This window comes from Palaemon carinicauda, chromosome 24 (genome assembly GCF_036898095.1).
Source record: "Palaemon carinicauda isolate YSFRI2023 chromosome 24, ASM3689809v2, whole genome shotgun sequence".
Lineage (NCBI taxonomy): Eukaryota > Metazoa > Arthropoda > Malacostraca > Decapoda > Palaemonidae > Palaemon > Palaemon carinicauda.
The window spans coordinates 5,366,652-5,382,531 of NC_090748.1; the positions used below are offsets into that span (position 1 = coordinate 5,366,652).

At 44.7% G+C, this 15,880-nt stretch overlaps 1 pseudogene; it reads left to right on the plus strand.

The window, feature by feature from the left end:
* Positions 1–377: 377 nt before the first annotated feature.
* On the plus strand, positions 378–14,031 carry LOC137617998 (meiotic recombination protein DMC1/LIM15 homolog pseudogene; annotated as a pseudogene).
* The last annotated feature ends 1,849 nt before the right edge of the window (positions 14,032–15,880 follow it).

The following is a 15,880-nucleotide window of genomic DNA, read 5'->3' on the forward strand; positions in this document are numbered from 1 at the left end:
TTGTAGCTTGAAGTTCATGTGAGACTGTCAAACATACGAATAATTTGACTCAATCATCCTGTCCCATTCTTTTTTATTGTCAGTTTTCATATCGTAGTTAATTTGTTAAGATGTAAATAAAAAGTAGTTGAATTCTTTGTAGTAAACAGTATTTAATTATATGCCTCTTTATTGGAACTGAGACAATTTAGTACTTAATTTATTGGCCTTATATGATAGGTACTGGTAGATGAGCTATCTTCATTTTTATCATAATATACTCTTTGTGTAAAAAACTTGGATAGGATAGACTCATAATAATGTATTTGCCCACTGTAATTATCTATTAGGTAAGTTGTAGGTGTATTAAAAACCAAAACATTTTCTTTGCATGACAGTTTCTATCCCAGCCATGGAAGACCAAGCACTTGATGCAGAGGATGTTCGCGTTGATGAGGACATAAGCTTTTTTACTGACATAGATGAGCTTCAAGCTCATGGAATAAATGCAGCTGATATCAAGAAACTAAAATCATCTGGAATATGTACTGTGAGGGGCATTCAGATGACCACAAGAAAGAAAATGTGCAATATTAAAGGACTTTCTGAAGCAAAAGTGGATAAGATCAAAGAGGTTTGTTTTTCAATAAGTATTTGTCACTTTCTTTGTTATTTATTTCCACAAATTTTAACTTCAGATAGAAAAGCCTATTAATTGCAACTAACCTGTCATAACTGGGATTGTGTGTGCTCTAACTTGTTAAATTCCAGATTTTCCAACTTATGACAAAAATCCTAGATAAAATCATCAAGAAAGCAATTTACACCAACTACTGTATACAGTATATATTATGTATATGTACATAATACAGTATTTATTTGTTTAGAATTAAGTTATTTCTAAATAAAGAATAAAAAACCCCTATAAGCTGCTTGCAAACTAAATGAAGTAACAAAAGAGAGAGAGTACTTAAATATAATGTACTGTATGTATGACCTTATTTATATACTGTATTACTTTAACATAATATATGTTTGAACTTCTTTAAATAATTTTTATTATTTGAATTACTATGCAAAGGGTTTATCACTGAATAGTAAAAACGTCATAGCTATGAATTTGTCATGTATGTTTGTCAGCGAGAGATGAGCTATTGTGCTGTGTGGAGAGGGACCTAAGAAGGTTGGGTGCAAAGGATTGCGGTCAGTTTGAAAAGTTCCCTCTTGAAAGTACTTATCGGGAAACCGCGAATGACTGAATTTTATTCAATAGTTTATGGGGTTCTCTGTATCATGACTGTCCTAATTCACGAAGATAGAATCCACAAAAATCGTGAGATAACTATACTTGCTTCAACAAACCCAAGAAGGTAGCACATGCGTTCTGTCAAACTGAACTACCAAGGCACTAACAGAATCTTCTCACTCACCTTTCCTCACTGGAGAAGTTCATTCCTCAAGCAGGTACCTTCACCAGAGAATTCTTCAATGACTTTTTGAAAATTCATGGGTTAGTGCTAGTGGAATGCCAGTCTTGGATTGATCTTAACCGTTTGCAAATGACGAACCCTCACAGTAGAGTCCCATTTGACTCTATGCATTATGACATGCAACTGTGGTCAGATACGTCAAAAGAGGGGAAGGGCAGCATGCCTGAATGACAGTGTCATGTTAGATATGGGGTCAGAAGAAGCAGCATCTATTTTCGTATTTCTCGGAGGCATCCGGTGAAGTCTCTGTAATTAAATAACATTACAGTACAGTAATGGCTTATGTCGAGCTCTGTGAAATGCTGATGAAGCTGATGCATATCTGGACAGTATTTCATGCTGGGTAGTTGTCAGCCAAATACATTCTGTGCAAGAGGAATGAACTAGCAGATGTGCTTAGTCACCAAGGGAGGGCTTTAGGGTCAGAGTGGTCCATACTGTACATCCTGGCAAAATGGAAAGGCTTTTGGTTTGTAGGGTTTTCCATGGATCGGTCTGTTCACCATACAGCTAAACAGGAAGCACCTCGGGTTTTGTCCTCTGATCCAGTCCCATGGTTTGTATTTGAAGTAGCCTTTCAACACCCGTGGGATCACATTGTTGGTTACGCCCTTCCTCCGTTCAATCCTGTTCTGTCAGCTAATTCACTGTGTGGGATTACGCTAGGACTCTGATTGATCCTGGCAGCTCCTAGATGGCTTCATGCTGAATGTTTTTCCTATTGTACCTTGTTGAGATCCTAAGGGAAGTCTCTTGGCCTTCACTCTGCCAGGGAGAGTGGGCTATCCTCTACGACTGATATCGTAGGAGGGATTCATCTCAGGTTGAATTATCGTTAGACCAGATCTCAGAATTCCTCTTCTTAGTGGCAGGAAGCTCCTTTCAGTAGTGGCTGTTAAGGCTACTGCTCAGACTTGACCATGGTCTTTCGACGGAAGGGGATAAAACTCTCCTGGAGTTGCCTATGCTTGGTAGTACTGTAGTTTCAAACGGTCTTACTGTTCTCGGTACCTCATCTGAGGCTTTTGAGAAGGCTTTAGTCAAGGTTCTAACACTCAAAACTGTCTCTGCTGCCTTATAAGAGGTTAGGCGAGTGACATGGTCTCTCTGCCCTAGTCTCACACCCTGAGAGGTGTAGGAGCTTCTAGTCCAGTGCTACAGTACATGGCCAAGCTTGGATCCTATGGGGGCACGACCCAAGGTTCGAGCTGTTCTCCATCCCCTCTCTACAAGACTGTGTCTAAACAGAGGCACTTTACAATTTATTTGGCACAGAGAAAAGAGGCTTTTTAAATATTAAACTTAGCCGGTGAATATATAATAGCTGACGTCTCGGACGACTCGACAGAAACACAAAAACTCGCGAGCGATCGCCATGAAGGTTGCGGGTGTGCCCACCAGCGCCGACTATCGGCCAGATACCGCATATACCTGTAAACAGCTCCAGTTCTTCTCTGTCGGTCTTGTCGACAAGTTGATTCCGCTCGCTGTTGACCTGGAGTTTTCGTCATTCTTGGTGAAGTACTTCTTTTTGGTTTTGAGCTATCGCAGTGACAGGTGTTTTTCTCTTCAATTAAAACTCTTGAACCCTTTTTTGGATAGCGTTTATTGTTGATGACTTTGGATTTGTTTTGGATTTTCTTGGACTTTTCAAAATGGCTGACCCTTCTCCTATCCCTGGACCTAAATTTCGTAAATGTAATGCTAGGGATTGTAACAAACGTCTTCCCAAGGCCTCTCTCGACCCACATACCGTGTGTTCTAATTGCCGGGGTAAAACCTGCCAATTAGGAGATCGGTGTGATGAGTGCGTGGTCCTTTCGGAATTCGACTGGCTAGAGTCTGATAAATATTCTCGTAAGCTTGAGAGAGATAGGGTGAGGAGAAGCTCCTCTAGGTCGTTGGATTTTTCCTCCTCCCATGCCCCTGAACCTAATCCTTCCCCTGTAGTAGTTGTTCCTGAACCCTCTACTAGCACTCATGAACCATCCATGCGGGATATGTTGCTTGCCATTCAAGCTTTGGGCGAGAGAGTTGAGTCCTTAGCATCGGACCGTAATCAACTCATGGCGGATGTGAATGTGTTAAAGTGTCAGAGTGCCAAATCAGAAAATCGTGGGGATAAAGTGATTAGTGCGCAAAGTGTTTTTAGTGTTGCGACCGAGGGTTCGTCTGTTCGTGCTTGTCGTTCTCCTAGTCTGAGACCTCTTTCAGGCTCCCCTGCACCAGGGAGAAGTAATGTCATAGGACTTAAGGGGACGAGAGGCTTTAACCAACGAACAGACGTTCCCTCTATGGTATCGGGCGTGTCTCGTCAAGATCGCCCCTACCATAAGACGAGCGAGGCTGTTTTCTCCTCGTCATCCGAAGGCTTCTCGCAAAAGAAACCTTGGAGCAAGGTTTCTAGACCCTTAAAGCGGAAGTCAGTCCCTTCAGGACAGGTCCAGCGTCCTGGCTGTAGCCATTGGGACAGCTCTGACCCTTTGCAGTCGTCGGAAGACTGTTCGCCGATTAAACGTAAGCGTAACACGGGCTCCGAGAGTCTCAGTAAAGGCAATGTTTTGCCGTCACAGACGTTACCATCGTCTCGGCCCGTACCGACTCCCGTTGATCCTAAATGGGTTGTCCTGCAGGATATGCAGAATAAGCTTACCTCCCTTATGGAGGAGTATACCGTTGAGCAGGTTCACGATGATCCTCGCCGTTACGCTGATCGAGACCCTGGCCGTCAGCCGCCCAAACGAGCCTTTACTCGTCCTTTTGACGTTACGAAGCGTGATGTCGGTAGTTTGTCACGTCAGTCACGTGACTTGGAGCCTCACTCGATGCAGTCCCGTGTTGACTTTCAGCCGCTGCCGCAGTCTCATGTTGACGTTCAGCCGCTGCCGCAGTCTCGTGTTGACGTTCAGGACGTTCGCCAACCAGCTCAGTTGCCTTGTTTTGACGTTGAGCGTCAAGCACCGCAGTCAGGGGTTGTTTTGACTGCTCAATCTAGGCAGTCGAGGCAGTCTCGACTTGACGTCGAGCGTCCTTCAGCTCCTGTTGTTGTTGCTGGTCAGTCCTTTCAGCAGCTACATGACGTAGCTTCCTTGACTGCCACTGCTGCTCCTTTGCGTTTGGACTTTGCTTGTCAAGCATTGCCACCGCGGCAGGTCTCTCCCTTGCTTGAGACTCATCAATTGTCGGACGAGGTTCCTTCAGATGAGGATGTTGCTGATCCTCCGCCTACTGATATTCCTTTGGATGTTTTATCAGACGTTGAAGAGCCTAAGGCTGCGCAACCTTCTATGGACTTTAAGAAAATCATGATGATTTTTAAGGATCTTTTCCCAGACCATTTTGTTACTTCTGCTCCTCGTTCGCCTCCGTCAGAGTTTGCGCTAGGCATAGCTGCTGCGAAGCCTTCTTTTACTAAGCTAGTGCTCTCTCGCTCTTCTAAGAGGGCTTTACGTTTGCTAGGCGACTGGTTGGTTACCAGGAGGAGTTTGGGGAAGACGGCCTTTGCCTTCCCTCCTTATAAACTAGCTTCTAGAGCGAGCGTCTGGTATGACACGGGAGAAGTTCTCGGCTTGGGAGTCCCTGCCTCTGCCCATGGTGACTTCTCAAGCCTCGTAGACTCTCCCCGTCGCCTGGCCATGAGACGCTCTAAAGTTTGTTGGTCCTCCTCGGACCTTGACCATCTCCTTAAAGGGGTTTACAGGGCCTTCGAAGTTTTTAACTTTTTAGATTGGTCTCTAGGAGCATTAAGCAGGAAGATCTCGTCTGCCGACCAGGATGTTTCCGTGCTTATTATGTCTTGTATGGACAAAGCCATCCGCGATGGCTCCAATGAGCTCGCCGCCACCTTTACGTCTGGAGTCCTGAAGAAGAGGGAAACCCTTTGCTCATTCCTTTCAGCAGGAGTTACTCCCTGTCAAAGGTCGGAGCTTCTCTTTGCCCCCTTATCAGCTGCCTTGTTTCCTCAACAGCTAATCAAGGACATTGCGGCTTCGCTTGTACAGAAGGATACACACGACCTGATGGCTACTTCTGCTCGCAAGGGAGCTCCTTCATCGTCTTATGTCGTGAGGCCCAGGATCGATACCCCAGTGACTAGGTTTATCCCGCCCTTTCGTGGCAGAGCCCCCAGCAGGGGAGGCGCTCGTGCCGACGGAAAAAGAGTCAAGAGGAGAGGATCCAAGTCCTCCCGTGGCAGAGTCTGACTGCCCACGTCCTCAGACAGCGGTAGGGGCCAGACTGAAAAGCTTCTGGCAGGCCTGGGAGAAGAGGGGTGCAGACCAAGAGTCTGTGTTGTTGCTCAAGGAGGGGTACAAAATACCTTTTGTACGCAGACCTCCTCTAGTAACAGTTCCTCTAGACCTCTCTCCCAGGTATCGAGAGGAGTCAAGAAGACAAGCTCTACATCAGCAGGTGTCTCTGTTGCTAGAGAAGGGAGCGGTGGTGAAAGTCTCGGACCTTCAATCACCGGGATTTTACAACCGTCTCTTCCTAGTCCCAAAGCATACGGGAGGTTGGAGGCCAGTGCTGGACGTCAGTGCGCTCAACGTTTTTGTTATAAAAACAAAATTTACGATGGAGACCACGAAGTCCGTCCTAGCAGCGGTCAGAGAGGGAGACTGGATGGTCTCTCTCGACCTGCAGGATGCGTACTTCCACATTCCTATTCACCCAGATTCTCAACCGTATCTGAGGTTTGTTTACAGGAATGTGGTGTACCAGTTTCGAGCACTGTGCTTCGGCCTCAGCCCTGCTCCTCTCGTGTTTACGAGGCTCATGAGGAATGTGGTAAAATTCCTTCATTTATCGGGAATTCGAGCCTCCCTGTACTTGGACGACTGGCTTCTCAGAGCATCGTCCCGTCATCGCTGTCTGCAGGACCTTCACTGGACGTTGGGTCTGGCAAAGGAGTTGGGACTGTTGGTGAACTTAGAAAAGTCTCAACTGAATCCATCCCAGACGATTCTCTATTTGGGGATGGAGATTCGCAGTCTAGTTTTTCGGGCTTTTCCGTCTGCCACCCGGATAGAGCAAGCCCTGCTCAAAGTCCGCCTCATGCTGAAAAAAGACCGTTGCTCAGTAAGAAGTTGGATGAGCCTCTTAGGGACTCTGTCATCCCTGGAGCAATTTGTCTCACTAGGGAGACTTCACCTTCGCCCTCTCCAGTTCCATCTAGACTCACACTGGAACAAGAGCAAGACTTTGGAAGCTGTGTCAATCCCGGTCTCCGAGCCAGTAAAAGCATGCCTGAACTGGTGGGACAGCAACATAAGTCTTCGAGAGGGTCTGTCCCTGGCAGTCAAGAACCCAAACCACGTGTTGTTCTCAGACGCGTCGGATTTGGGTTGGGGAGCGACTCTGGACGGTCGGGAATGTTCGGGTCTTTGGACGTCGGATCAGAAGAGCATGCACATCAACGGCAAGGAGCTGTTAGCGGTTCACTTGGCCTTGATGAGTTTCGAGAGCATTCTTCGAAACAAAGTGGTAGAAGTCAATTCGGACAACACCACAGCATTGGCGTACATCTCCAAGCAAGGAGGCACTCACTCCCACACACACTGTTCGTCATCGCAAGGGACCTCCTCATCTGGTCAAATAATCGAGGCATCTCCCTGTTGACAAGATTCATCCAGGGGGACTTGAACGTCTTGGCAGACTGTCTCAGTCGGAGAGGTCAGGTGATCCCCACAGAATGGACCCTCCACAAGGACGTGTGCAAGAGTCTTTGGGTGACTTGGGGTCAACCCTCCATAGACCTCTTTGCCACCTCGTTGACCAAAAGGCTCCCGACCTATTGCTCTCCAGTCCCAGATCCAGAGGCGACCCACATAGATGCGTTTCTACTGGACTGGTCTCATCTGGACGCGTACGCATTCCCACCGTTCAAGATCATCAACAAGGTACTGCAGAAGTTCGCCTCTCACGAAGGGACAAGGTTGACGTTGGTTGCTCCCCTCTGGCCCGCGAGAGAGTGGTTCACAGAGGTACTTCAATGGCTGGTAGACGTTCCAAGGAGTCTTCCTCTAAGGATGGATCACTTACGGCAGCCCCACGTAAGGGATCTTCATCAAAGCCTCCCTGCGCTTCGTCTGACTGCCTTCAGACTATCGAAAGACTCTCAAGAGCTCGAGGTTTTTCGAAGGAGGCAGCCAGAGCGATTGTGAGAGCTAGGAGAGCTTCTACCATCAAGGTATACCAGTCGAAGTGGGAAGTCTTTAGAGACTGGTGCAAGTCATCATCCATTTCCTCTTCCAGTACCTCTGTAGCCCAAATTGCAGACTTTCTCCTACATCTGAGAAATGTTCGCTCCCTCTCAGCGCCCACTATTAAGGGCTACAGGAGCATGTTGGCTTCTGTGTTCAGACATAGAGGCTTAGATCTGTCCAATAATAAAGATCTCCAAGATCTCCTTAAGTCCTTCGAGACCTCTAAGGAGCGTCGTATGGCAACTCCTGGATGGAACTTAGACGTGGTCCTAAGGTTCCTAATGTCCGACAGGTTTGAGCCATTACATTCAGCCTCCCTGAAGGATCTCACCCTCAAGACGCTTTTCTTAGTGTGCTTGGCTTCGGCTAAAAGGGTCAGTGAGATCCATGCCTTCAGTAGGAACATCGGCTTTTCTACAGATAAAGCCACATGTTCACTTCAGCTTGGTTTCTTGGCCAAAAATGAACTGCCTTCTCGTCCTTGGCCTAAGTCGTTTGATATACCTTGCCTGTCAGAGATCGTAGGCAACGAGCTTGAAAGAGTACTGTGTCCAGTTAGAGCTCTTAAGTTTTATTTAGGTCGTACCAAATCCTTACGAGGTGGTTCTGAGGCCTTGTGGTGCTCAGTTAAGAAGCCATCATTGCCTATGTCTAAAAATGCTTTATCGTATTTTATTAGATTTTTAATCCGAGAGGCTCATTCTCACTTGAGTGAAAAAGATCGTTGCTTGCTTAAGGTCAAGACGCACGAAGTAAGAGCTATAGCAACTTCCGTGGCCTTTAAGCAAAACAGATCTCTACGAAGTATTATGGACGCGACCTTTTGGAGGAGCAAGTCGGTATTCGCTTCATTTTACTTAAAAGACGTCCAGACTCTTTATGAGGACTGCTACACACTGGGTCCATTCGTTGCAGCGAGTGCAGTAGTGGGTGAGGGTTCTACCACTACATTCCCTTAATTCCAATATCCTTTTAATCTTCTCTTGAAAGGTTTTTAATTTTGTTTTGGGTTGTACGGAAGGCTAAGAAGCTTTTCGCATCCTTTTTGATTTGGCGGGTGGTCAAATGTCTTTTCTTGAGAGCGCCCCGATTAAGGGTTTTGATGAGGTCCTGTTGTATGGGTTGTCGCCCTGGATACAACAGCTCCTGGGAGTCTTTCAGCATCCTGAGAGGATGGCTGGGCTTCGTGAGGAAAGCGGACTAACAAGGCAGAGTAATCGTCAGAGTCAGCTTCCTTACCAGGTACCTATATTTATTTGGGTTTTGTTATGATATAACTGTCAAAAACTCTAAGCATATATGCCTTTATTGTATTAATACTGGTCTCTACCCACCACCATGGGTGTGAATCAGCTATTATATATTCACCAGCTAAGTTTAATATTTAAAAATGATATTTTGATTATAAAATAAATTTTTGAATATACTTACCCGGTGAATATATAAATTAAAGGCCCTCCCTTCCTCCCCGATAGAGACCCAGCGGAATGAGAAGAACTGGAGCTGTTTACAGGTATATGCGGTATCTGGCCGATAGTTGGCGCTGGTGGGCACACCCGCAACCTTCATGGCGATCGCTCGCGAGTTTTTGTGTTTCTGTCGAGCCGTCCGAAACGTCAGCTATTATATATTCACCGGGTAAGTATATTAAAAAATTTATTTTATAATCAAAATATCATTTTTGTGCCACATGAAGGGTCTGCGGGGCTCTCTTGAGAAGACCCAACAACTCGGACCCGAGTGTTGGCGACTCTTTTTTATCACAGGCAGAACCACGAAAGAGGTGCTTAGAATACGATCTCCTTCAGACTTCAAGTGTTGATCCGTAATACATACTCCTCAACTGATGAGAGAATAGGTACCACCTAGGACTGGAATTTGTGAAATCAGGAGCTAGACCTCACCCTTGCCTTCAAGAAGAATCTTGTCCACAAACCCCTTGATGAATTTGCTCTTGGTCTTGTGGTTGTTGCTCAAGTAGTAGTGTAGCAAGCCCAAATCTCATATGGGATAGTAAATATCTTCTCTGGCAATGTATAGATGTGAGTCTGGAATGGAGGCAGAATGACTGATTTTTCACCTCTTAAGGAAGAAGCTGTACAAGTGTTACATGCTTAATCTGATATGATGCTGGTAAACTAAACTTCTGAGCTCCATTCTTTAGAACCTAGAGAAGTTCTCTTCAATCCCCTTGACTGTTATCCCATTTGGAAGAAGGGATCCCTCCCTTGACCACATACTCATTTTGGACAGGCCAGGCCCTATCAGTCTGTCTATCCAAATGATAGATAGGAGGTTGTTGAAGTCATCTCCTTTGCCCCCATAAAAGACCTGGTAGATTGACATTTCCAAGGAAGAAAAAGTACCTACCAAATTTGGTCCTGGGAGCGGGGGGCGACTTACGACCCACCAAGTAGTGAGTCTTTAACCTAATGGACGATGGTTTGTATTTTACATAGGAACAAATCACAAGTTTTATGTAATTTGTATTTTTCCTAGCTATACAGACTCAGGTTTGTATAGCTAGGAAAAATGGGTTATAGGTTTTGTTTTCGTCCTGAACCACTCCCGTTTATGTTATACAGTGATACCTCTGGATACGAAAGTTTCTGCTTACGAAAAATTCAGGATGCGAAAAGTGATTCGAAGATTTTTATGCCCCAGGATACGGATAAAATTTCAGGATACGAAAACCTTACGAGATCCCAACTCTTTGCCGAGAGTAATTTTAAAAAGCGCGCGCCGCCTGACTTTGAACTTGGGTAGACTCACTTACAGCCTCCCGCTCACCCATTGGTTATCTCCCTACTCAGACGCTAGCTGACGCCATAAGATCCTGCTTTCCTATTGGTCAGCAACTATCCCAGCTTGCCTACGCACGGGCGTTCATCTCTCTCTCTCTCTTTTCGTTCCGACCGCGGTATCGTTAAAAGACATTGTGTGCTTTCGCTTGTTTGACTTAGTGTTAATATACAGTACATTCGTACGCCACGTGTTATCGTTAATAAACATTCTTTACTGTGCACTGTATTGTATTAGTGTTTACTATACATAGACTGTATATAACGTTATGTAGTGTATTATATTACGTATTACTGTAGCCATGGGTCCCAAGAATGTTGCCGAAGGAAAGAAGAAGACGATGCTCTCGATGGAGACGAAACTTGAAATCGTTAAAAAGTACGAGTCTGACATGCGTTTAAGTGCGATCGCCAAGGAGTATGGCCGGAATCCGTCTACGATAGGCACCATCCTGAAGCAGAAGGCGGCCATCAAAGCAGCAACACCTTCTAAGGGCGTCACTATTTTCTCCAACAAGAGAACGCACGTGCATGACGAGATGGAGAGGCTGCTTCTTGTGTGGATCAAGGACAAAGAGATCTCAGGAGACACCATCACTGAGACTACAATTTGCCAGAAGGCCTCCGCCATTTTCGGTGATCTCGTGCGTGCTCAGGCCGAAGAAGGAGCAGGAGAAGGAACATCCTAGCAGGAACCCCCAGAGTTCAAGGCTTCTCGTGGGTGGTTCGAGAAGTTCAAGAAAAGGACTGGCATCCATTCAGTGGTACGGCATGGGGAGGCAGCCAGCTCGGACACGAAGGCCGCCGAAGCCTTTGTTAAAACGTTCGACGAGTTGACTCTGCAGGAAGGCTACAGTTCGCAGCAAGTTTTCAATTGCGACGAAACTGGGCTTTTCTGGAAGAAAATGCCTCGTCGGACGTTCATCACGGCGGAGGAGAAGAGGCTACCCGGACATAAGCCTATGAAGGACAGGCTTACCCTTGCTTTTTGTGCAAATGCCAGTGGGGACTGCAAGATAAAGCCCATGCTGGTTTACCATTCAGAAAATCCCCGAGCCTTGAAAGCCCACAAAGTCATTAAGGAGAACCTTCCCGTGATGTGGAAGGCGAATGCAAAAGCCTGGGTAACGAGGCAACTGTTCATTGATTGGGTGAATGTCTGCTTCGGTCCGACTGTCCGAAAATATTTGGAAGAAAAGCGCCTCCCTATGAAATATCTGCTGGTGTTGGACAATGCTCCAGCTCACCCTCCTGGCCTCGAGGAATATCTTCTGGCCGAGTATTCCTTCATAAAGGTCCTGTATCTACCGCCTAACACCACCCCTCTCCTCCAGCCCATGGACCAGCAAGTTATTTCAAATTTTAAAAAATTGTACTCGAAGCATCTCTTCAAGAGATGTTTCCAAGTCACAGAGAGTACAAACCTCACTCTGCGTGAATTTTGGAAAGATCACTTCAACATCGTGATATGCCTCAAACTCATCGATCTCGCTTGGCAGGAAGTTTCGAGGCGTACCCTAAACTCATCTTGGAGGAAGCTGTGGCCTGATGCTGTCTCTGCACGAGACTTCGAGGGGTTCGGGAAGCCTGGAGGCGAAGCCGAGATCGTTGACAATCCTGAACCAATTCAGCAGTCTGAGGTGGCTGACATCGTACATCTTAGTACGTCCATGGGGCTGGAAGTTAGCGCGGAAGATATAGATGAACTTATCGAGGAGCACCACGAGGAGTTGACGACGGACGACTTGAAGGAGTTGGAGACGATGCAAGTGAGTGATGTTCAAGAGCAGCTCTCTAGCGGTGATGAGGAGGATGTTGCACCTTTGAAAACGGCAGACATCAAGAAAATTCTTGCATATTTCCATAAAATGGCAGACTACGTCGAAAAGGAACATCCAGAAAAAGTTTATACCAACCGTGCGCTTCAACAGAGCAATGACGTTTGCCTAACGGATTTTAGAAATGTGTTGAAAAGTAGGCAGAAACAAGCTTCAATGGATAGTTTCTTATTAAAGAGGCCAGCGGTATTAGTAGGCCAAGACGAAGGTGAAAGTGAAGAAAAGAAACAGAAAAGAGGAAGGGATGAAGAATTAGAAGGTGAAAGTAAAGAAAAGAAACAGAAAAAAGAAAGTGATGAAGTAGAAGAGATTTAGAAAATAAGAAAAACGTAAAGTTATAAAAAAGCAAAAAAAAAAAAAAATTCAATTTCAAGTTTTATGTTACCGTTAAGTGTTAAAGTAATTTTTTCTTTCATTTTATAGTTTTCCATACGTAATGTTAAGTGTTAATTATTTCTGCCATTTTTTTATTTCGTAAAGTTTAAGTGTTAATGTGTTAAGTGTGTAAATTACTGTACGTAGTCTGTCACTTGTTACGTTTTCTGCCTTATGCCATCCTCCTCTGCCGCGACTTCGCTATCGGACATCGTCTCAATCAAAAGGTAAGTTTCAACTTTTTTGTTACACTAATTAACTGTAACCTTTTTTTCAGAGTGTACAGGTATCAATCCTTAATTTAGGTGTACGTACAGGTAACAATACACCTTCACTGATCTAAATGCTTTACATACATACAGTACCGTAACTTTTATACAGTAGTAAAGAAAACGGACCGTTTTCTTTGGGCTTGGGGGGGATAACTTGGCTATAACTACATTATTGAATAATCTCATAGTGGTTTCTGGAATGGATTAGGCTGTTTTTAACGGTTGTGTTAATTATTGAATGATAGAAATGGCTGCATTGCATGTTTATTACTACAGTTTAGCGTGTTTATGAAAGAAAAGGTGACTTTTTATAAGGCTTGGAACGGATTAGGCTATTTACATGTAAAACGCGACTCAGGATACGAAAATATCAGGATACGAAACCGCATCCTGAACGGATTAATTTCGTATCCTGAGGCATCACTGTATTTCCGTCCTCAACCACACCTCAGTTCTGAGCCAAAAGGTCTTAAGTGAAAACTCAGGTGAGGGGGTGGGCTCCTTGCCCTAGCTCCTCCCACCTGTCGCTTACTGCTTGTTAGAATGAGTCAATGGCAGTCCAGCTCGCGCTGAATACATTCCTTACCTCAAGGAGTCACTTTTTATAACTATGAAAAATACATATTACTTAAAAAAAAAAAAATGTGGTTTTGTATTGGAATTGCCTGTCTTGCTGGTTTTTTAGGCTTTTCATTGGTAAGTTGGAAAATCTGTTCAGTTCTAAAAGTTTACTGTACTGAAATTCATATATTTCTCAATTTGCATTTCAGGTATCTGCAAAATTGGGTGGTGGGGATGGTTTTGTAACCGCCCTTGTGGTATCTGAGCGCCGTCGACAGATTTTCAAGATAAGCACTGGGTCAGCCGAACTAGACACTCTCCTTGGAGGGGGAGTTGAAAGCATGGCCATAACAGAAGTCTTTGGGGAATTCCGCACAGGCAAGACACAATTATCTCACACACTGTGCGTAACTGCTCAATTACCAAATGAAGCTGGAACATACACTGGTGGAAAGGTTTGTGATTTTCCTTGTATATTTTTTTTTTTTTTTTATAGCAAACTACTGTATTGACCTGTATAGGCTTTTGATAGTGTCCCGTCATAGGTCTGGTAGCTAAACTACCTGTTTGAGGTGTAACTATTTTTCTTTGGCTTCGTTTCTATTTTTTTTTTAATGTGGTCAGTATATTTCTCTGTACTGTATAAAAGGGATTTTGATGAAGGAAAAATCTATTTCTGGGGAGAGACCTGTGACGCCCGGTGCAAAGGGTCCTTCTTTACACTTTTCTAATATAAGTCTTCCAAATATACTAGAGAAAGATGAAAACATGGAATGCAGAGGTTACAACCCTCGCGCGAGCACCTTGTTGGTGTCGTGTATTAACAAGGGCGTGTGTAAACCACTATTCACAGGCTGTCTTCCATTTAGATAATCCCTTCATCAAAGGGGAGGGCCGTGACAGGCCCTAGAGAATACAGTTGGGCTACCCCACCGACACCTACTACTCGCGCTCTCCAGGTCATCCTTCTGTTTTGGACTTGCCAGCTAAGACGTTAGTGTTTTGATCAGTGTTTTTTCGCAAGTGTTTGTCGTTAATTCAACATGACTGACGTTGCTACTTCACCTTTACCAATGTTAAGTACCATAGTTTGTTTTGACAGTTTATTGCAGTACCGGTTATTTGTTCTGTTTCCAGTATTGTGGATTTTAGTTTTGGAAGCAATTGGCCTGCCTCGGTATCGGATTATTAATTTTGCTCTAGCTGAAACCAGCCATTAAAGCTTTATCAAGGTGTAACTACCCTCCGCTAGTTAGCAGAAGGGGGTAGTGGGAGTAGACCACCCACCCCACTCACGTCAACCCTAGTAAACAACCGTCAGTTTGTTCGGGCACTATATACAAACTTTAATAGTCGTAGGTTGGCCAGGGCATCAGCCACCCGTTGAGATACTACTGCCAGAGAGATATTGGGTCCTTGACTGCCAGACAGTACTACATTGGATCATTCTCACTTGTTACGGTTCATTTTCCCTTTGCCTACACATACATCGAATAGTGTGACCTATTCTTTACATATTTCCATTTGTCCTCATACACTTCACAACACAGATTACCAAACAATTCTTCTTCACCCAAGGGGTTAACTATTGCACTGTAATTTTTCTATGGCCACTTTCCTCTGGGTAAGGGTAGAAGAGACTCTTTAACTATGGTAAGCAGCTCTTCTAGGAGGACACTCCAAAATCAAACCATTGTTCTTTAAGTCTTGGGTAGTACCGTAGCTTTTGTATCATGGTCTTGGGTTAGAGTTCTCTTGTTTGAGGGTACACTCGAGCACAATATTCTATCTTTTTCTCTTCCTCTTGTTTTGTTAAAGTTTTTATAGATTATATAGGAAATGTTTATTTTAATGTTACTGTTCGTAAAATACTCTATTTTTCCTTGTTTCCTTTCGTCACTGGGCTATTTTCCCTGTTTGGGCCCGATTTATAGCATCGTGCTTTTCCGACTAGGGTTGTAGCTTAGCAAGTAATAATGGTAATAATATGCTTTTTACACAGGAGTATTATTCCGGCGATAGCTGAACTAGCCGTTAAAGCTTTAGCGAGGTGTCACTACCTTCCACTAGTTAGTGGAGGGGGATAGCGTGGGTAGACCAACTACAGTGCTCACACAAGCACTAGTAAACAATCGTCACTTTTTATTTTGGTTTGGTGGAATAAAGATGTAGTCTTGCTCTCCTGTCAAAACCTTTTAACAAGTTTATGATTGAAAGCGACTGGCCAAAAAGTTAATTTTTTTTTTCCCCTCCTGCTCCTTCTCCTCCTCAAATGGTGACCCCCGAACTTCTCTTTTGTGTGAACTTCTTTGCTTCCCTTTGTGAAGGAACAGCGCCCACCTCCAAGGGAAGTCTCTTCCT